The 15,992-nt window shown below is 45.5% G+C and overlaps 1 protein-coding gene and 1 long non-coding RNA gene across 3 annotated transcripts in view; one reads left to right on the top strand and one right to left on the bottom strand.

Annotated features, from left to right (window-relative positions):
• Srgap1 (SLIT-ROBO Rho GTPase activating protein 1) overlaps nt 1–15,992 on the bottom strand; it is a 279,322-nt gene that overhangs the window by 260,547 nt on the left and 2,783 nt on the right. The window lies entirely within an intron of this gene.
• On the top strand, nt 4,129–5,359 carry LOC143269195 (uncharacterized). Its single transcript, XR_013045607.1, has 2 exons — nt 4,129–4,387; nt 5,169–5,359. It is a non-coding gene; the product is annotated as an uncharacterized LOC143269195 (long non-coding RNA).

Below are 15,992 nucleotides of genomic sequence, written 5' to 3'. Positions count from 1 at the left end.
CCCATGGATAATAAATTATATATATATATATATATATATACACACACACACACACACACACATATATATATATATATATATATATATATATATATATATATATACACCCCTAAGAATTATCTACGACTTGCTAGAAGTCATCATTTGATCCGTACACCTGTTTTGTACACTAGCATATCCGGGATCACATAAAAAAAGTATTGGGGGTGGCGGGGGGACGGAGGTGACACGTAGAAAAAGCTTAAGCCCTCTCTATAAAGGACATTATGCCCAAGTTCCCTGCTTTTGTTCAGTTCTATGCAGGTAACAGGGGGACTCCTCAAATGATCCCTACTTTAATTTTCAATTTAGTCAGGTACACGATGCGAAAAAGGATCTTTTACAACGAGAAGAAGACATAAGGCATGGACGTGGAGGGGGGAAGAAGGGAGGCAAGGCAGAAGCCAGGAGAGGCACTGCACTCCATATCAAACTGCCATGTCGACTAGATGGCCACTTAACAACCGTGGTTCTCAACCTGTGGGTCGTGACCCTCTCGGGGGTCCAGTGACCCTTTCACAGGGGTCGCCTAAGACCATCGGAAAACACGGATATTTCCATTACGATTCATAACGGTTGTAAAATTACAGTTACGAAGTAGCAGCGAAAATAATTTTACGGTTGCGGGGGGGGGGGTCACCTTTATTAAAGGGTCACAGCGTTAGGAAGGTTGAGAACCACTGACTTACAGGAACTACAGCAGCTGCTACAGGGCAGACCTGAGCTTGTGGAAGTTGAGGGGGAACCACCATCTCAACCGACTCACTTAAGGAATCCACACCAGTGCTTTGATTTTTACAGCCAAGAGTCTCTAGTACAGACCCGGACTCGCCAGGACAGCATGACTTGGAGACTTCTGGGGACTTCGGGACGGCTCAGCAAGCAGCTTAGAACAGCTCTCTGGGTCACTCTGGTGTGCTTCTTAAGAGGTGCTCCCTAAAGTCCCGGCCCCAGGCAAAGAAGAAAAACAAGCAAAGACTTTTTCCCCCTATCCAGATGCAAATGTTTAGAGGTCGGACTTCTTAGAAACGACTGGTCCATGGGAGCCATGTCCTCCTGAGTGGGCCAACGGCTTTATCACATGGGAGGAGACTCCTCACAGAGGTGAAGCATAACTCTCATCCCCCCATCTGTGCACATGCTTATTCCTATCCCCCCTCCCTCCCCTCCCTCTGTGTCTCCACCTAAGCGTCTACCACCAACAACACCATGACCACCAGCACAAGATGAAGCAGTAAAAGCTTGGGCCCCCAAGCCATCTTGGACTCCCCATCTCCAGAACCATGAGCCAATGAATTTGCTTCTCAGGAAATCACCTGGTCTGTGCTGTTCCATCACAGCGGCACTCAGACACGACACCAGCGCATCCCACCCAGAAGCGCTGGAAAAGACTCTGCGTCGTGGCTTGACAGAAGGCTCCCTTCATTTGGTTCGTGGATGGTTTATTTTTGGCAACTCTTAATGAATGAGCGGCTAGGGGAGATTGCTGGCGGGGCAATTCCCATCTATTGCTGCAATCACATACATGGAGAAAATAACCCTCATTAGTTCTCAGGCTCCCCGTTAATAACGATGCCGGCGACCGATAAAGGGTATCCCCCCTCGTCGGTAGAAGTCACAGAAAGACTAAGAACGCTTTGGAAAGACGGGCTCGTGGTGGCTCCTGCTGACGGACTGAACGGGTCCCCATTATATTTCTCAGGAACTATTAAAGCTCTGCATCTTCAGTGTTTGCTTAGTGAAGTTTAAACCCCAGTACGTGATTTCAACCTCTGTAGAGATGAGTGGTGTGTCCTGGGCTCAAGATGTGGCTGGCAGAACACTTGCCTAGCATGTTCAAGGCCCTGGGTTCCGAAAACCAAACAAAATGAGCAACAAGGGAGGGAAAAAAGTTCCTTAAAATGTGTAACTTCCCAGGCTCAGTGGCAGATGGCTTTAATGCCCACGCTTGGAAGACAGAGGTAGATCTCTGTGAGCTCTGGGCCAGCCAGGCTGCACAAGAAGACCCTGCTTTACAAAAGCATGTGCATGCACATATCTACTTCTTAGAGACAAGCACGCCATAAATTAAGGAAGTGGATTTGTCACTAATGTAGACCACAGCTTCTGATAGTATTAAATAGCAGTATTATCACACCAGCTCCCTGTTCCTGAGCATTTACTGAAATCCCAAATGGTTTTGACTCTACAGGCATGATCGCCCTGACCTCCATCTCACAATAAGCTTAGAAAACAAGGTTGCTCATCATCCTGGCTATTCAGATTGAAAAGCTGAGCTCCCATAATGGTTAATGGGCCATCCAAGATCTCCACTGAGGAGTGTGATGCCTTGTTACAGGAAGCCTGTATGCAGAAACTGATGGAGATTGGCAGATTCAGACAGGAAGGTGGCCACCACCATCCCACTAAGAAGATGATGGTACAGATGGGTACCACTCACAGGCTGCAGACCTTGTTCCTCATGCTGGGAGCTTACACCACAGCATAGATCTCTCAGCTCTGTTTGCTTTAGCCCACGCTCATTTGTAGCAAGACTATCTGGATAAAGAACTCAGTGTCGGGGACTGGAGAGATGGCTCAGGGGTTAGGAGCACGGGCTGTCCTTCCAGAGGACCCGGGTTCAATTCCCAGCACCCACATGACCGCTGACAACTGTCTGTAACTCCAGTTCCAGGAGCTCTGACATCGTCACACCAATGCATGTGAAAGGAAGGAAGGAAGGAAGGAAGGAAGGAAGGAAGGAAGGAAGGAAGGAAGGAAGGAAGGAAGGAAGGAAGGAAGGAAGAAAGAAAGAAAGAAAGAAAGAAAGAAAGAAAGAAAGAAAGAAAGAAAGAAAGAAAGAAAGAAAGAAAGAAAGAAAGAAAGAAAGAAAGAAAGAACTCAGTGTCTTGATTTACCTTCTCCTTCTCCTCCCACATACTGGGGACAAGCAGTCTGCTGACCAGTACCAGACTACTGACCATGTCTGCACAGTGATGAGAACCATGATATATTATCGAGAAGAAAACAAACAAATAAAAACAAACAAAAACATCAAATACATTGATATTCAATACCCTACAAATGACCCCATCTATTTGATGAATACATCTTAGTTACTGTTCTACGACTGTGATGGAAAACCATGATGGAGGCAACTCTGAGAGGAAGCGCTTCATTGGGGGTTTGCTGACAGGTTCAGAGGGCTGGTTTCATCGTGGTGGGGAGCATGGTGGGCATGGAAGCAGGCATGCTGCTGCTGGAATAGTAACAGGGCTCACATCTGATCCACAGGTGGTAGGAAGCGAGAGAGCGTGTGAGACTGGGACTGGCGTGGGCTTTGGAAACCTCAAAGCCACCTCCACTGACACACCTGCTAATCCTTCCCAAACAGTTCCACTAACTAGGGTCTAAGCATCCCAATATTCCTATGGGGGGGGCGGCGTTTCTCATCCAAACCGCCACAAATACTTTATAAATATGAATACAAGTCAGATATGAAAGTGCATGCCTGTAGTCCCAGCGCTTGAGGGAGGTTGAGGCAGAAGGATTGTGTTGAGTATGAAGTTGGTTTGAGCTATGCTGTGAGTTCAAGGCCAGCCTGGGCTACAATGTGAGACTTGTTGGTCTATAAATAAATAAATAAATACGGATGATGTGATTTGGAATGTTATATTCCAAAATAGTCACCGTGGTTATCTCGGCAGAGAAGAGAACTTACTTTCTGATTTACTCAACTCTGTATTTGTAGGGGGCAAGATGCTTTCATATGGCACCCTAAGACACTTCTCTTGGCATGTTTCAAGTTGGCTATTCGGAGAAACAGGCCTCTCCTGACACAGGGTTGACCAGGAAGGACAGGCCTTCTGGAAGGGGAACCTAAATGCCTTAATAACCCATGGGTACGAAAGTTCCTCTCTCTGACACCTCCTTTTCGGCTAGGAAGGCCCATTCACAGGAAGGAGAGACAGGGGTCTGACACTTGGTCCAGGCAGAAACAGTCACAGACTTCCTGGGTGATGTCATAAGCACTACAACCTGTCCTTGGGTGTATCTTTCCGAGCCCTGCCAACACCTGCCCTGCCCTAGAAGCCCAAGCCCCATCCCTGTGTTCAGCTCATGAGGGCCTGGCACCAGGCTCCTCGCTGGGTCTCGTGCTGAATGGGCGTGGCTCCGGGGTGTCCTTTGCTGCGGTGACTCTTATCTATTGTTACCTCGTTCGACTCTAAAATGGTCAACCTCGCGGTGAGAGGCATAAGCTGAAGATCTCCGTGCACAGTGTTTTAATAATCATGAAAGTTATGAGCGGAACCAAGTGCGACAGAGCTCACCGCCCAGGAGGCGGAGGCAGGAGGATCAGTAAGTCTAGGTTAGCATTAGCTATATATTGAGTTTGGCTATGGTGGAACTATGTCAGAGAAAGAAAAAAGAAGGGAGGGAGGGAGGGGAGGGAGGGAGGGAGGGAGGGAAAAAGGAAGGAAGGAAGGAAGGAAGGAAGGAAGGAAGGAAGGAAGGAAGGAAGGAAGGGAAGAAGGGAGGGAGGGAGGAGAGGGCAGAGGAGAGGGAGGGAAATTAAGAGAAGAGGGTAAAAATGTCACACACGTGGGGCACTTAAAAACAGACATCACGTTCCTTCGGTGTAGGTCTAGCTCTAAGGACAGCTCTTCATTACAGCCCCTTAGTTCTATCCGGCTCCGGGAGACCATCCAGGACACAGGGGACACTTAGTCCTCTCGCTGGGTCCCTCTGTCACAGCCTTCTGTAACCTGAAGAGGGTTACCCTTTGTAAGTGGTATTTGCTCTGCCCATGACCTTGGGCTATAGGGCCTGAAGGGGGCGGTGCCTCCTGCACGTGACTCACTCGTGGGCGGAGCAAACACCACTCCAACCAATACTCCAAGTTCATCAGCTTGGTAAGGCGGTCCTTACTCCACTCAGCACTACTGTACTTAGCCAGCTCGCTTGCTTGACACGTTTCTTCTCAACAGCACTCTGGAGTAGGTGTTACTATCACATTACCCCGGGGGTAAACGGTCGCAGAGCGAGTGGGCCAGGATGCCCATCTTTAGCAATCTAAACCCCGAGGCTGTGCTCTGACCCACCACGCCCCACACAACAGGTACAAACCTGGCTAAGCTTCTTTCTTGCAGAGTGTCCTGCTGTTAGGGAGAATGCCAGGAACAGGCAAAAGATGAACGGCCACAGAAACAACGAGAGGAACCAGTGTGTCACAGCACACAATGCTCTGTGTACATTACTTCATGATGTGATCCCAGGGACCGCAACAGGAAATGAGATGCCCAACCAAAACTTAAATAAAATGCTGGCCTAATTACAAAAAGGTGGATATTTATTTATAGATCAGGTATCTGAGGAACACAGATAGATGTGTATAATTAAAGCTCTACAGAGCTTTAAAAAAAAGGAGGGGGGGTGGCAGCCTGGAAATCTTCCAAAGACAGACTTTGGGTAACACATTTGAAAGTGTCCATAAAACTCTGCAAGTGTCCACATCTGCAAACTCACCGCTTTCTGTTACCACATGACCGGGAAGGAGCCACCCACTGTCTGTGATGCTGAGGAGAAAAAAAGCAGGAACCCGAGGCAATGAACAGAGACGGGGTGAGCCCCAGTGTGGCTGTGTGTAGAGACGAGAGAATTGGAACCTGGTGTAAGAGCAGTGGAGTCTTGTATGTGAGCGTAAGAGCAGTGGAATCTTGTATGTGAGCACAAGAGCAGTGGAGTCTTGTATGTGGAACCTACCTGAGTGGATGCCTGAGAGGGGTCACGACAACAAAGCAAACCATCCTCTCTTTCTGCCTTCCGATCTAACTATGATTTCTTCTCGTACAGAGCCCTCTGTTCCTCCACAGGGAGGCCTTCCCTGTGAGTTCCTCTCCAGGAGCACTATGCTTGAGCCTTCAGAACTGTGAGCTTAATAAATTGTTTTCCTTCATAGAATGCCCAGCCTCTGGCCTTTCATTATGGCAACAACAACAACAACAATAAAAAAAACTAATACAATCATGATAGGATTATTTACACTTTCTATTTCTTCAACTCGGTTTTTAAAAGTTGGACTATTAGAGCAATGTGTCCATTTTCACATATTTTAAATAGATTTTTTATGATATCATATTTTCCTATCATAAAAATATAGGCCCCTGTGCACTGAGTGTAAAATACTTTTAAATGGTTTTTGTGGGGGGCTGAGGATATGGTTGGTATAGTGCTTGCCCAGCATACATGAAGCCCTGGGTGACACATGCTTGAAACAGAATTTATTAACGTACCCAGGAGAAAAACCAACCATAGCTTGGGAATTATAAACCAAGTACGTGCCTTCAAGACAGATTAGATGAACCAAGCTATTCATAGCAACAGAAAGGACCGAAAGATTGGGAGAGTAGAAGGCAACCATGAGACAGATGAAGAAAGGTATTACAGAGGTGAATGAACGTTGTCTCCTAAGGTAGACAAAGCTGCTCGGGAAGTCCTCAGAAGACCAGATGAAAAGTCTGCATGGACGCCAGAGAGGACAGCCTTTTAGCTCCTTTCTGGAAAGCCTGTCTTGCCTGGCTAATGAATGGGGTTCCATCATGGTTCCTCCTGGGAAGGGATCTTTTCTAAGTCAAAAAGCCTTTCTCTGTACTTCGGGAAAGAGAAATTAACAGAATCCAAAGTGACCATACTATGGTGTGGTGATACTTTATTTGTGCTCTAACAAACGAAGCTTGCCTGGGGATCAGAGGATAAAGCCAGCCACTATATTAAACATAGAGGTCAGGCCGTGGTGGCACACGCCTTTAATCTCAGCACTAGTGAACCATGGAGGTCTGGAGAGCTGTACAGACAGACAGGAAATGATAGAGATGGGCGGAAAGAGGAAGTGATGTAGCTGGGCGGAGAGAGGAAGTAAGACGGCAGGGCACAGAAAGGAACGTAGGCTCTCTTGGGCTGAGGATTTCCTAGCAGTAAGAACTTGTGGCTGTGGCTTCTTCTATCCCTCTGATCTTTCAGCTTTCAACCCAGTATCTGGCTCTGGTTTTTTTTTTTTTATTAAATAAAACCATTTAGCAATTTGTGTTGCATGATGGGGCTTGGGGTATTGTTTTCTGAGCCCCATAAAAATGGCAACAGACTAACAGAGTGGCCAGCTAGGAGATCAATAGGATAGAGACCACTTCCTTCCTTGTCTTTTCCTCCCTGGTGTGGGTGGTCTTGACACGTGGCTCAGGATGGCTTCAAACTCGCAATAGCCTGACTGAGACTCCCAACAGCTGCAACTACAGCTGTGCACCTCATCGGGTGAGACTTCACTTCTCTGTAGCAAAAACAGCCAGAAGACAGTCTTAAAAGAGATCGCACGATCACTCGTGAGGACGAAAGACGGGATCCTGACGGCAATGTAACAGCAGCATATGAAACGTGAAGCTTTACAGCGAGATATTTTAAATAATCAGCTACACGGTGACCTTCATCCCACGGAGAGGAGGAGCTACAGCCACACAGATGCTAACGGCCCCCTGGCTGACTTATAACGCATGCCCCGCTGTCTCAGTTAGAAGGCCAATGACTTTTCACAGAAGGGAACAGATGCTAAAAGGTGTTGGGGGCTGGGAACCGTGACCCAGTGGTCGTGTTTCTGCCTAGCGGGAACAAGGCTATCGGTTTTATCTCCAGTGTCGTGAGAAAACAAAAATAAGATGTATTTGGAAGAGAACAATGAGGGAAGATTGGCCTACTGAATGTAGAGTTATTACATGTGGAGCTCGGTGATGCCTGCCTGGGATCCCAGCACTTAGGAGGTGGAGACAGGAGGATCAGGAACTCAGTTATCCAAGGCTATCTATCTGGTCAGAGTTCTAGGCTAGCCTGGGTCACATGAGACCTTGTTTAAAAAAAATAATGAAAAAGTATAGTAATTAAGATAGTGTCATACTGGTATAAGAAGACATTAACAATTGAAACACAAGAGTGGCCAGAAATAATCATGCATTCCAAACACCTGACTGAGGTGGTTCAATGGTTAAGAGTGCACACTGACCTGAGTTCAGTTCCCCACACTCACATCTTGCAGCTCCAGGGTGCTCAGAACCTTCTGGCCTCCTCGGGATCCTGCACCCATGTGCATACACACCCACCCAGACACATATGCACACACATAATTTATAAACAATAGAAAAATAAATCCTTAAAAGACACATGTATTGCCGGGCGGTGGTGGTGGTGGTGGTGGTGGTGGTGGTGGTGGTGGTGGTGCACGCCTTTAATCCCAGCACTCGGGAGGCAGAGCCAGGCGGATCTCTGTGAGTTCGAGGCCAGCCTGGTCTACAGAGTGAGTCCCAGGAAAGGCGCAAAGCTACACAGAGAAACCCTGTCTCGAAACCGCCCCCCCCAAAAAAGACATGTATTAAAGAAATGAAGAAAAGAAGGTTGCCCATACTTTAAAACCTACAAAATATATCCTTAATGTCCACAATGTCAAAAATAAATCTCAGCTCAATTAAGAACTTCCATATTATCCAGGTGTGATGGTGCACACCTTTGATCCCAGCACTCGGGTGTCAGAGGCAGGCGGATCTCTGTGCGTTTGAAGCCAGCCTGGTCTAAGGAGTGAGATCCAGGACAGCCAGGAATACATAGTAAGGCCCTGTCTCAACAAAAAAAACCCTTCCATATCCAAAGCAAGTGAAGAACATTTGAAAGAACAATGACAAAGGTACATGTCTCTCTGACGTCAGAGCAGGAGAGGGTTACTTGAACACCAACATAAACATTAAGGTTAGGCGTGTTGGTACACACCTATCTTTTGTCAAAGTACTAGGGAGGCAGAGGCAGGAAGATCGCTGTAATTCTGAGGGCAGAATGGTCTGCATAGCAAGTTTCAGGCCAGCCAAGGCTACATACTAAGACCCGGCCTCAATAACAAAAACAAAAACAAAACAACAACAAAAAAAAAATTAAGTCAGAATAACTGACTGACACTTGAACAAATCAAAATAACTTCGGTTTGCCAAGCAACATAATTTTTAAATGTCAAAACATAAGCTAGAAGCTGAGAGAATTATGTTTGTAATGTAACAGACAACAGACTAATATGAAGAACGTATTAGAAATGAAAACTCACAAATCAGTAAGAGGTAAAGACATGAGTAAGTACTTCAGCTACGAAATAGGCCGTGAACATGTGAAAAGATTTCCTCTCATTAGCAATCTGAGTCATACAAATTAAGACAAAATACCATTTCACTCTGAAGACTGCCTCTCCAAACACGTCTTCATGGCAACTGCCTGTCTTACTCTTAATCTGGCTCTCTCCTTGGAGGTCACTAGCCTATGCCTAGCTATGAGGATATCTAGCTATGACAGGTGACTACATTTCCCAGCCTCCTTTGCAGCAAGGTATGGCCATGTGACTTGTCAGTTTCTTACCAGTTACATCAGTGAAATTTATATGTCCTATGAGTAGTTGGATTTCAAAACCTTGTACCTGCTTTTCCCTTGCCACAAGCCAGAATACATACATATTCAAGACCTGGTTTCAGACAGGCAGCCATGTTCAATCCCCTAGGCTCTGGTAGCACTACAAAGTAAAGGAAGACTGGATAATTTAATGGAGCAAAGAGATCCCCATGGCCTGAACTAAACACCTGCACAGTTAGGTGAACTAGAAAGAGGCTTCTAGTGAGGCATGGGGACAGCACATTTCTAATCTCAGCACTATAGAGGCTGAGGGAGGAAGATTGCTATGAGTTCAAGACCAGCCTGGGCTACTAAGTATGTTCCAGGCCACCCTGAGCAAGAGGGAAACTGTCTCAAAATAGCAATAATGATAGTGATGATAATAATAATAGAAACATCTATATATTTTTTTTTTGTTTTTGTTTTTTTCGAGACAGGGTTTCTCTGTGTAGCTTTGCGCTTTTCCTGGAACTCACTTGGTAGCCCAGGGTGGCCTCGAACTCACAGAGATCCGCCTGGCTCTGCCTCCCGAGTGCTGGGATTAAAGGCGTGCGCCACCACCACCCGGCTAGAAACATCTATATTTTAAGGCACTGTTGTTATTTATTATTGTTGTTGTTATTTAGGTCTGTGGGTTTCAAGGATTTTTTTTATAGGGTTTTGTTCATTTGTTTTGAGATGGGGTCACTCTATGTAACCCTAGCTGTCCTAGAACTTACTATGTTGACCAGGCTGGCCTCAAACTCATGGAGTTCTGTCTGCTTCTGCCGCCCAAGTGTGCCACCACGTCCCCCTTTCTTCCTCCTTATTATAACAGTATAGCCTGTGCCTTAACTAATGTGGTCAATTCTACGTGTTTTTCATGTGTCTGGTCTTCCCATTCTCCCCTGGTAAGAACATAAATACTGTCAGTCTAACAGACACATACAGCATTTGGTACGTTATTGTTATTCAGGACAGCAAAACTACAAACAGTTCAAATGTAACATGGGAAGAGGAAGCAGCTTGTGGTATTTCCATGTACTTTAATACTATATACCAGAGAATATTTCCGGTAGGAATGAAGTTATAGCTGCTGATATTATTAAGTATTGACATAATATTAACTTAAAAATGGATGTCCTAAGAATATATACTGGTTTATTTCTAGTGCTAAAGATAAAAACTATGTTCTTGTCCAGACCAGACAAACATTTTGTCACTGACACTTACAGCCTTAGCTACCTTTAAATATCATATTAGGAAAATTACACACACACACACACACACACACACACACACACACACACACACGCACGCACGCACATGCGCAGAAATGTGATGAATCTCACATATAAAACTTCAATGTCATATTTTCAACCATAAATACCAAAGCATATATCCTTAAAAGATAGTTATTAGATATGCTAAATTTATATTATTCCACATTTCAAAATCTAATAATTCCTCAATACCATTAAAAACTCAGTACATATTCAAACAACTCTACATTCTTCATATATGAATGTACCATATATCAAAGGTATAAAAAAATTTAGCCAGGCGGTGGTGGTGCACGCCTTTAATCTCAGCACTCAGGAGGCATAGGAAGGTGGATCGCTGAGTTCGAGGCCAGCCTGTGAATTCTAGGACAGTCAGGGCTACACAGAAAAACACCTCTCTTAGAAAAAAAAATGCAAAGTATAAAAACTATAGTGAGCCTTTAAAGAAAACAAATGATTAATACTAAGTTCTAAACTGTTGGGTAAAAGTGGGAAAAAGAGAAGAATGTCCCCAAAGACAAGCATGGGAATTTCTACGACACTGGCAACATCTGGTACCCAGAGATCATCTTCCTCTTCCTCCTCTAACTGTCAATGATCACAGTCTGTAACCTCGTGTATGTTTCAGAAGGGAATATGGGGGGAAGGGAGGGAGCAAAGGGACAGTGTGCTCCCCCACCCCCGCCACCCCCCCTACCCCAGCCCCGCCACCACCCACCCTGCACCCAGCTCCTGCTAGCTAAACTCAATGAAAAGAACTGAAGCGTGTCACCGAGTCATAAGTAAGCAAGAGGTGTGGAAGTCCCTGTGGGTAAGTTTGACTGTCACCAACACAGAGACCATACTTTCCTTTGCCCACCCTCATCCTCCAGGAAAGTGAGGCTGAACTTGGTATTCCAGCATTAAGTCTCAAAGCGTGGGAAGGGCATAGCAGGATCTCAAACGCAGGATCGAGGAGCCATTACCCAACAAGTAACTAACTATCTTCCTGCCCATGACGGTTCTTTGTGTACCTGTGAAGTGTGTCCCCCCCATGGGAAGAGGCCACAATGGCAACCCCACACTCTAAGTACCCAATAATGTTAGTTCTGGTTATGATTATCTATGACTCATATCACCATCCTTTTATAGACCTTTTCTTTTCAACTGTTATAATTCACCATGTAATAACTACTATTCAAAAACCATTATCAATGACTACATAACACTCCACGTGTACAAATTAGTCAACGCCAATGAAATCTACTCAGCCATTACTCACTGTTAAGACACTGACACTATCCGCAGCCCTGAGTCTTTCTAAAGAAGTTACAAAACAATTTTAATTCTACTTAATGTTGTAGTCATACTTGGTGGGGGAACTCTAGCTAATTCTGAATGATCACCATGCTAATTTGGACTATAAATGAATTTTTATTTTACATTCTACTCTCTTCATTCAGTAACTGTTTCATGAAGCCCTGATTGGGGGGGGGGGGGGAGGCGTTGGGGAGATGAATCAACAATGATGTTATAAGAAATTGCTCTAGAGTGAATCAGAAGCAAATTGGCAATGAATGAAATTCTCATTTCTAAACTAATTTATCAAATAAAAAAATATGCATAGACTGCGAAAGTAGTTGGGTGTGGTAGTGCGTGCTGTAATCTCACATCTCAGAGACATGAAGATCCAGTCTCTAAGCCATGTATGGCACAGAGCGAAGGCAAGGCCAGCCGAGGATGCAGAGTGAGGTCCTTTCTCAGACACTATGGAAATTAGTCAGTGACTTTACTGACATCGCAAGAATGCTGTCACTCACAGGTAATCCCAGTGAGTGGCCTCCAGTTTTTATTTTCCATGTAGCACCATTAAACAGAAATAGAGAAAAATCTAAAGCAAAGTCCTAAGCAAATATGGCCGCCCAGTCTCAGAAAAATCATTTTTAGAGCTAGTTTCGTGCCCTTGAATAAAAAAAGGTAATGACCCAGAACAAAATCCACCTTTATGCAGTGCTTTGTGGGGCTAGAGGGTCGGCTCAGTGGTTAAGGGCACTCAAAGGGCCTGGTTTGTTTCCCAGCACCCACATGGCTCCATCTGCAACTCACGGTCCAGAGGATCCATCGCCCTCTTCTGGCAACCGCAGGTACTGCAAGCAGGTGGTGCACAGACACACCTGTAGGCCGAACACCAATACACGGAAAATAAAACTTAAAAATCTGATCTTTAAAAAAAAAGAGTGTTTACTGCTCTCGCACAGGACTCAGGTTCAGTTCCCAGCACCCACACTGGGTGGCCTGTGACTCCAGCTCCAGGTTATCTGACTCCCTCTTCTGGGCTCTGCAGGCTCCTGTGGTATACATAAACTCAAAGCAAGCACACAGATACACATATATAAAAATAAATAAACAAACCTTTCTAAAGAGCCTGGGATCTGTCTTTCACGCCCATAGAATTCCTATTTTTAACTCCCCCAGGAAACACTTCCATTCTAAGGTCCGTGTTCTTTCTGAGGCTAATTTGAGAGCTACCGCGCATACAATCCATTTAGGTCGGGAGATTGGAGATTAGGTATCTGGATTTCAAAAGAGTTATTTAAATCAGAACATAACAAGAGTTAGGCAAGACACAAATGAAATGATTATACAGTGACAATGACAAACATTTATTGAGCACTTACTGTATGCCAAGCCTGCATTACGCATTTCCCACAAATCACCCCCATGACGGCCTCACCAAGACAAGGCAGTCCTATTATTATCCCTGTCCTGTAGACGAAGAGATTGCATCCTCAATGTCACAAGAGTAATTAGTAGCGAGGCAGATAGCTACCACCAAGCCTGCACTTAGAACGCGGTGCCCCATCTCTTCCCACGAGATGTCAACAGGCCCCCCCCCCCTCCAAGGTTGTCAATAAATTAGAAAGTAACTCTGGATCCAGAAGTAACAATGTTTTCACATAAGTATCTATCAAAAGCAGCAGACAAGAAATGCGGTTTATGATTACTTGTTTACATGGATCAACTCGGTAGCGTGAACAAAGACTAAGGAGGCAGGAACAAGGTTACAACACGGTGCTCCACGCCTGTGATCGCAGTCCTTTGGAGGCGAAGGCAAGGAGAATCAGGAGTTGGAAGTCATCCTGGGTTAGAGGAAGTTCCAGGCCAGCCAAAAAAGGAGACAGACAAAGAAAGGCAGGAGTAGGAAGAAGAGGAAGGTGGAAAAGAAAAGTCTGACACAATCTGCTCCGAAACCCGAAACCGGCAGCCTGGGTCCCCCTGGTCAACCCAGGCGGGGCAAAGCAATGGAGATGGAGGGAGCTGGGGTTTCCCAGCCCGAGTCGGACCCTAACCTTCACGGTCTTGCAGAAGGACACGCTTTGCTCAAAATGACCTCCACAAGTGTCGGTCAATGGATTTTGTAGCTAGGAAAGTTAGTCAGGTAAGCAAGCCCATGATAGTCGCTGCCGTTAGTTTCAGCACAACAGCAAGCCAAGTGTGGGTGTGCACATTCACCACGCTGCTTTTCTTGACCTTAAAGGCCACCCCGTGAAGCTGCTCTCTGGGCCAGTGTTGGTCTGTTGAAATGATCTTGGCGAGGAGGGGAAAAAAAACCCACCCGGTTAGAGATCATTTACTAACTTGAATTGTTCATCCCCGCCCCCCTTTGGCTCAACTGTGAATCCTTCAGTGACTAAATCCTCAGTGGGTTAGTATCCTGCCTCCATCTACTTTGGAGAGAGACCTGAAAGCAAACCGCGGCTCCTCAAATGAGAGGGACCCCGATTCTAGTCTCAAGGAAGTCCCAGTCATATACAATGCTAGAGCGGTCAGGAGGCCTCCCCACGTCCTGTGAATGACTGGGTTGGTCAAAAACATGAAATCCCTCCCAACCATAAACGTTTAGCTCCACACTGTAACAGTTGTCCCTCCCCAGGCTATAGATGGCAACGGTAAAGCAGATTCCATGACCATTCTAGGAACCCTTAACGCTTTTTAACCTCCCTCGTAAAGCCCACGGCACGACATGGACTCATACCTTAAACTGCTATTTCCTTATGCTCCATGAGGTACTGAAGTGTACTTGGTGTAGCTCAGGGAGCAGAGTGGCCAAGGGACAACAGATTCTCCCGGTCCTTCCTGAACACGTCCCACAGAGCGGAATGTGGGGGCTGGGGTCAGGTTGCCATCCTAGGAGATGCTGCAAGCCACGGCTGTCCATTCTGAACAACCAATGCGCGCTACTAAAAACCGACGTGTCTCATTAATTTCACCTCATAAAATGCATCACTTCTCGCTTTGGGTTTTCACTTAGGTGACTCCTCGATCCCTTCTCTACAGAATTACCGAGGTTGCTCAGAGAGACCCCCAGGTAATCCCCAAGGCTCCTGTTAGCCAATCAATCTTTTCACTGCTCATTTGCCAGAGGCGATAACGAGTAGACATGAGCCGTTTGGAATTTCATACACTTACCCACCATGCTTGCTTTTTAATGCCCAACCCCCAAAGACATTTTTCCCTGGATTCCGTCTTCCTCCATTCTTCCTTCTCCTCTCTTCCCTGCCCTTTCTTTATTTCCTTTTTCTAAAAAACAGGGTCTCTGCCTCAGCCCCTCCAAGCGCTCTCTTGATTCTGTGTTTGAGATGCTGACTAACCAACATGACATGGCCGGACCCTCTACTCCAAATTAACACAGGCCTTTCAACGTGGCTTGGTATGCTCCTGCCCCGGAATGAACTGTTCTTTAACTATGTGGATAACTCCTACCTCATCTTACAAATTTCTTCTATATTTGTCTGATCATGGTTTTAGTTTTCCATATTCTTTATTGAATTATAATGGGATTTCCCAAGAACTCAATTGACTCATTACGGAAAAAAATTAAAAGCAAAGATGATTCCATCCATATCAGGACAGGCAAGAAGAGAAAAAAAAGTGAAAAGCTTGAACATTTTATGAAGCAATTAATATGAATTTTCATGACATCTTCAATTAGATTCAAAGACCCTAAGGACTGAGAAAATGTAAATTCCTCACAGATAAGAAAAACCACACCCCAGAGACAAACAAGAGACCTACCCAACACCAATGAGAGAACTAGATGCAGTTATGGCCACACACATGAAATTACACATTATTACCAGAGACTGGGGACCACCCCAGGTAGTCTTGTTCTCAGAACCTTTGCAGGCAGCCACAGCGATAAAATCTAGGAGCTGAGTTTTCTGTCAGATCAAAATACTATCCCAAGAATTCTGAGGTAAATCCAAT

Source organism: Peromyscus maniculatus, chromosome 18, assembly GCF_049852395.1.
Source record: "Peromyscus maniculatus bairdii isolate BWxNUB_F1_BW_parent chromosome 18, HU_Pman_BW_mat_3.1, whole genome shotgun sequence".
NCBI lineage: Eukaryota > Metazoa > Chordata > Mammalia > Rodentia > Cricetidae > Peromyscus > Peromyscus maniculatus.
The sequence above is the reverse complement of the archived record's forward strand: the minus strand, read 5'-3'. Positions and strand labels throughout refer to the sequence as shown.